Raw genomic sequence first — 6559 nt, 5'->3', positions numbered from 1 at the left:
AGGGGGACGGTGAAGACCAGCAAGAGCTTTCAGGGCTGGCACCTTCCTTGTGGGAGAAGGAGCCAGACGTTTGCCTTTTCAGAAAAAGTTTCTGCCGAGAACGAGCACCGTGACATGCTGAGTCTCTGGGAAAGCAGAGATCCCCAGTGCTGTTGCGGCTAAAGATAGGCTGCAGAGGGATAGTGAAGACCAGCAAGAGCTTTCAGGGCTGGCACCTTCCTTGTGGAAGAAGGAGCCAGACGTTTGCCTTTTCAGAAAAAGGCTCTGCCGAGAGCGAGCACCATGAGATGCTGATTCTCTGGGAAAGCAGAGATCCCCAGTGCTGTTGTGCCTGTGGATAGGCTGCAGGGGGACGGTGAAGACCAGCAAGAGCTTTCAGGGCTGGCACCTTCCTTGTGGGAGAAGGAGCCAGACGTTTGCCTTTTCAGAAAAAAGTTTCTGCCGAGAAAGAGCACCGTGACATGCTGAGTCTCTGGGAAAGCAGAGATCCCCAGTGCTGTTGCGGCTAAAGATAGGCTGCAGAGGGATAGTGAAGACCAGCAAGAGCTTTCAGGGCTGGCACCTTCCTTGTGGGAGAAGGAGCCAGACGTTTGCCTTTTCAGAAAAAGTTTCTGCCGAGAGCGAGCACCGTGACATGCTGAGTCTCTGGGAAAGCAGAGATCCCCAGTGCTGTTGTGCCTGTGGATAGGCTGCATAGGGACGGTGAAAACGAGCAAGATCTTTCAGGGCTGGCACCTTCCTTGTGGGAGAAGGAGCCAGACGTTTGCCTTTTCAGAAAAAGTTTCTGCCGAGAACGAGCACCGTGACATGCTGAGTCTCTGGGAAAGCAGAGATCCCAAGTGCTGTTGTGCCTGTGGATAGGCTGCAGGGGGACGGTGAAGACCAGCAAGAGCTTTCAGGGCTGGCACCTTCCTTGTGGGAGAAGGAGCCAGACGTTTGCCTTTTCAGAAAAAGTTTCTGCCGAGAACGAGCACCGTGACATGCTGAGTCTCTGGGAAAGCAGAGATCCCCAGTGCTGTTGTGCCTGTGGATAGGCTGCAGGGGGATAGTGAAGACCTGCAAGAGCTTTCAGGGCTGGCACCTTCCTTGTGGGAGAAGGAGCCAGACGTTTGCCTTTTCAGAAAAAGTTTCTGCCGAGAACGAGCACCGTGACATGCTGAGTCTCTGCGAAAGCAGAGATCCCCAGTGCTGTTGCGGCTAAAGATAGGCTGCAGAGGGATAGTGAAGACCTGCAAGAGCTTTCAGGGCTGGCACCTTCCTTGTGGGAGAAGGAGCCAGACGTTTGCCTTTTCAGAAAAAGGCTCTGCCGAGAGCGAGCACCATGAGATGCTGAATCTCTGGGAAAGCAGAGATCCCCAGTGCTGTTGTGCCTGTGGATAGGCTGCAGAGGGATAGTGAAGACCAGCAAGATCTTTCAGGGCTGGCACCTTCCTTGTGGGAGAAGGAGCCAGACGTTTGCCTTTTCAGAAAAAGTTTCTGCCGAGAACGAGCACCGTGACATGCTGAGTCTCTGCGAAAGCAGAGATCCCCAGTGCTGTTGCGGCTAAAGATAGGCTGCAGGGGGACGGTGAAGACCAGCAAGAGCTTTCAGGGCTGGCACCTTCCTTGTGGGAGAAGGAGCCAGACGTTTGCCTTTTGAGAAAAAGTTTCTGCCGAGAACGAGCACCGTGACATGCTGAGTCTCTGGGAAAGCAGAGATCCCCAGTGCTGTTGTGGCTAAAGATAGGCTGCAGAGGGATAGTGAAGACCTGCACGAGCTTTCAGGGCTGGCACCTTCCTTGTGGGAGAAGGAGCCAGACGTTTGCCTTTTCAGAAAAAGTTTCTGCCGAGAACGAGCACCGTGACATGCTGAGTCTCTGGGAAAGCAGAGATCCCCAGTGCTGTTGTGGCTAAGATAGGCTGCAGAGGGATAGTGAAGACCAGCAAGAGCTTTCAGGGCTGGCACCTTCCTTGTGGGAGAAGGAGCCAGACGTTTGCCTTTTCAGAAAAAGGCTCTGCCGAGAGCGAGCACCATGAGATGCTGATTCTCTGGGAAAGCAGAGATCCCCAGTGCTGTTGTGCCTGTGGATAGGCTGCAGGGGGACGGTGAAGACCAGCAAGAGCTTTCAGGGCTGGCACCTTCCTTGTGGGAGAAGGAGCCAGACGTTTGCCTTTTCAGAAAAAGTTTCTGCCGAGAACGAGCACCGTGACATGCTGAGTCTCTGCGAAAGCAGAGATCCCCAGTGCTGTTGTGCCTGTGGATAGGCTGCAGGGGGACGGTGAAGACCAGCAAGAGCTTTCAGGGCTGGCACCTTCCTTGTGGGAGAAGGAGCCAGACGTTTGCCTTTTGAGAAAAAGTTTCTGCCGAGAACGAGCACCGTGACATGCTGAGTCTCTGGGAAAGCAGAGATCCCCAGTGCTGTTGTGCCTGTGGATAGGCTGCACGGGGACGGTGAAGACCAGCAAGAGCTTTCAGGGCTGGCACCTTCCTTGTGGGAGAAGGAGCCAGACGTTTGCCTTTTCAGAAAAAGTTTCTGCCGAGAACGAGCACCGAGACATGCTGAGTCTCTGGGAAAGCAGAGATCCCCAGTGCTGTTGTGCCTGTGGATAGGCTGCAGGGGGACGGTGAAGACCAGCAAGAGCTTTCAGGGCTGGCACCTTCCTTGTGGGAGAAGGAGCCAGACGTTTGCCTTTTCAGAAAAAGTTTCTGCCGAGAACGAGCACCGTGACATGCTGAGTCTCTGGGAAAGCAGAGATCCCCAGTGCTGTTGCGGCTAAAGATAGGCTGCAGAGGGATAGTGAAGACCAGCAAGAGCTTTCAGGGCTGGCACCTTCCTTGTGGAAGAAGGAGCCAGACGTTTGCCTTTTCAGAAAAAGGCTCTGCCGAGAGCGAGCACCATGAGATGCTGATTCTCTGGGAAAGCAGAGATCCCCAGTGCTGTTGTGCCTGTGGATAGGCTGCAGGGGGACGGTGAAGACCAGCAAGAGCTTTCAGGGCTGGCACCTTCCTTGTGGGAGAAGGAGCCAGACGTTTGCCTTTTCAGAAAAAAGTTTCTGCCGAGAAAGAGCACCGTGACATGCTGAGTCTCTGGGAAAGCAGAGATCCCCAGTGCTGTTGCGGCTAAAGATAGGCTGCAGAGGGATAGTGAAGACCAGCAAGAGCTTTCAGGGCTGGCACCTTCCTTGTGGGAGAAGGAGCCAGACGTTTGCCTTTTCAGAAAAAGTTTCTGCCGAGAACGAGCACCGTGACATGCTGAGTCTCTGGGAAAGCAGAGATCCCCAGTGCTGTTGTGCCTGTGGATAGGCTGCAGGGGGACGGTGAAAACGAGCAAGATCTTTCAGGGCTGGCACCTTCCTTGTGGGAGAAGGAGCCAGACGTTTGCCTTTTGAGAAAAAGTTTCTGCCGAGAACGAGCACCGTGACATGCTGCTTCTCTGGGAAAGCAGAGATCCCCAGTGCTGTTGTGCCTGTGGATAGGCTGCAGGGGGACGGTGAAGACCAGCAAGATCTTTCAGGGCTGGCACCTTCCTTGTGGGAGAAGGAGCCAGACGTTTGCCTTTTCAGAAAAAGTTTCTGCCGAGAACGAGCACCGTGACATGCTGAGTCTCTGGGAAAGCAGAGATCCCCAGTGCTGTTGCGGCTAAAGATAGGCTGCAGAGGGATAGTGAAGACCTGCAAGAGCTTTCAGGGCTGGCACCTTCCTTGTGGGAGAAGGAGCCAGACGTTTGCCTTTTCAGAAAAAGGCTCTGCCGAGAGCGAGCACCATGAGATGCTGAATCTCTGGGAAAGCAGAGATCCCCAGTGCTGTTGTGCCTGTGGATAGGCTGCAGAGGGATAGTGAAGACCAGCAAGAGCTTTCAGGGCTGGCACCTTCCTTGTGGGAGAAGGAGCCAGACGTTTGCCTTTTGAGAAAAAGTTTCTGCCGAGAGCGAGCACCATGAGATGCTGAGTCTCTGGGAAAGCAGAGATCCCCAGTGCTGTTGCGGCTAAAGATAGGCTGCAGGGGGATAGTGAAGACCTGCAAGAGCTTTCAGGGCTGGCACCTTCCTTGTGGGAGAAGGAGCCAGACGTTTGCCTTTTGAGAAAAAGTTTCTGCCGAGAGCGAGCACCATGAGATGCTGAGTCTCTGGGAAAGCAGAGATCCCCAGTGCTGTTGTGCCTGTGGATAGGCTGCAGAGTGATAGTGAAGACCTGCAAGAGCTTTCAGGGCTGGCACCTTCCTTGTGGGAGAAGGAGCCAGACGTTTGCCTTTTGAGAAAAAGTTTCTGCCGAGAACGAGCACCGTGACATGCTGAGTCTCTGGGAAAGCAGAGATCCCCAGTGCTGTTGTGCCTGTGGATAGGCTGCAGGGGGACGGTGAAGACCAGCAAGAGCTTTCAGGGCTGGCACCTTCCTTGTGGGAGAAGGAGCCAGACGTTTGCCTTTTCAGAAAACGTTTCTGCCGAGAACGAGCACCGAGACATGCTGAGTCTCTGGGAAAGCAGAGATCCCCAGTGCTGTTGCGGTTAAAGATAGGCTGCAGAGGGATAGTGAAGACCAGCAAGAGCTTTCAGGGCTGGCACCTTCCTTGTGGGAGAAGGAGCCAGACGTTTGCCTTTTCAGAAAAAGTTTCTGCCGAGAACGAGCACCGTGACATGCTGAGTCTCTGGAAAAGCAGAGATCCCCAGTGCTGTTGTGCCTGTGGATAGGCTGCAGAGGGATAGTGAAGACCAGCAAGAGCTTTCAGGGCTGGCACCTTCCTTGTGGGAGAAGGAGCCAGACGTTTGCCTTTTCAGAAAAAGTTTCTGCCGAGAACGAGCACCGTGACATGCTGAGTCTCTGGGAAAGCAGAGATCCCCAGTGCTGTTGTGCCTGTGGATAGGCTGCAGGGGGACGGTGAAGACCAGCAAGAGCTTTCAGGGCTGGCACCTTCCTTGTGGGAGAAGGAGCCAGACGTTTGCCTTTTCAGAAAAAGTTTCTGCCGAGAACGAGCACCGTGACATGCTGAGTCTCTGGGAAAGCAGAGATCCCCAGTGCTGTTGCGGCTAAAGATAGGCTGCAGAGGGATAGTGAAGACCAGCAAGAGCTTTCAGGGCTGGCACCTTCCTTGTGGAAGAAGGAGCCAGACGTTTGCCTTTTCAGAAAAAGGCTCTGCCGAGAGCGAGCACCATGAGATGCTGATTCTCTGGGAAAGCAGAGATCCCCAGTGCTGTTGTGCCTGTGGATAGGCTGCAGGGGGACGGTGAAGACCAGCAAGAGCTTTCAGGGCTGGCACCTTCCTTGTGGGAGAAGGAGCCAGACGTTTGCCTTTTCAGAAAAAAGTTTCTGCCGAGAAAGAGCACCGTGACATGCTGAGTCTCTGGGAAAGCAGAGATCCCCAGTGCTGTTGCGGCTAAAGATAGGCTGCAGAGGGATAGTGAAGACCAGCAAGAGCTTTCAGGGCTGGCACCTTCCTTGTGGGAGAAGGAGCCAGACGTTTGCCTTTTCAGAAAAAGTTTCTGCCGAGAGCGAGCACCGTGACATGCTGAGTCTCTGGGAAAGCAGAGATCCCCAGTGCTGTTGTGCCTGTGGATAGGCTGCATAGGGACGGTGAAAACGAGCAAGATCTTTCAGGGCTGGCACCTTCCTTGTGGGAGAAGGAGCCAGACGTTTGCCTTTTCAGAAAAAGTTTCTGCCGAGAACGAGCACCGTGACATGCTGAGTCTCTGGGAAAGCAGAGATCCCAAGTGCTGTTGTGCCTGTGGATAGGCTGCAGGGGGACGGTGAAGACCAGCAAGAGCTTTCAGGGCTGGCACCTTCCTTGTGGGAGAAGGAGCCAGACGTTTGCCTTTTCAGAAAAAGTTTCTGCCGAGAACGAGCACCGTGACATGCTGAGTCTCTGGGAAAGCAGAGATCCCCAGTGCTGTTGTGCCTGTGGATAGGCTGCAGGGGGATAGTGAAGACCTGCAAGAGCTTTCAGGGCTGGCACCTTCCTTGTGGGAGAAGGAGCCAGACGTTTGCCTTTTCAGAAAAAGTTTCTGCCGAGAACGAGCACCGTGACATGCTGAGTCTCTGCGAAAGCAGAGATCCCCAGTGCTGTTGCGGCTAAAGATAGGCTGCAGAGGGATAGTGAAGACCTGCAAGAGCTTTCAGGGCTGGCACCTTCCTTGTGGGAGAAGGAGCCAGACGTTTGCCTTTTCAGAAAAAGGCTCTGCCGAGAGCGAGCACCATGAGATGCTGAATCTCTGGGAAAGCAGAGATCCCCAGTGCTGTTGTGCCTGTGGATAGGCTGCAGAGGGATAGTGAAGACCAGCAAGATCTTTCAGGGCTGGCACCTTCCTTGTGGGAGAAGGAGCCAGACGTTTGCCTTTTCAGAAAAAGTTTCTGCCGAGAACGAGCACCGTGACATGCTGAGTCTCTGCGAAAGCAGAGATCCCCAGTGCTGTTGCGGCTAAAGATAGGCTGCAGGGGGACGGTGAAGACCAGCAAGAGCTTTCAGGGCTGGCACCTTCCTTGTGGGAGAAGGAGCCAGACGTTTGCCTTTTGAGAAAAAGTTTCTGCCGAGAACGAGCACCGTGACATGCTGAGTCTCTGGGAAAGCAGAGATCCCCAGTGCTGTTGT

This window comes from Accipiter gentilis, unplaced genomic scaffold, assembly GCF_929443795.1.
Source record: "Accipiter gentilis unplaced genomic scaffold, bAccGen1.1, whole genome shotgun sequence".
Lineage (NCBI taxonomy): Eukaryota > Metazoa > Chordata > Aves > Accipitriformes > Accipitridae > Astur > Astur gentilis.
Note: the sequence above shows the minus strand (reverse complement) of the source record.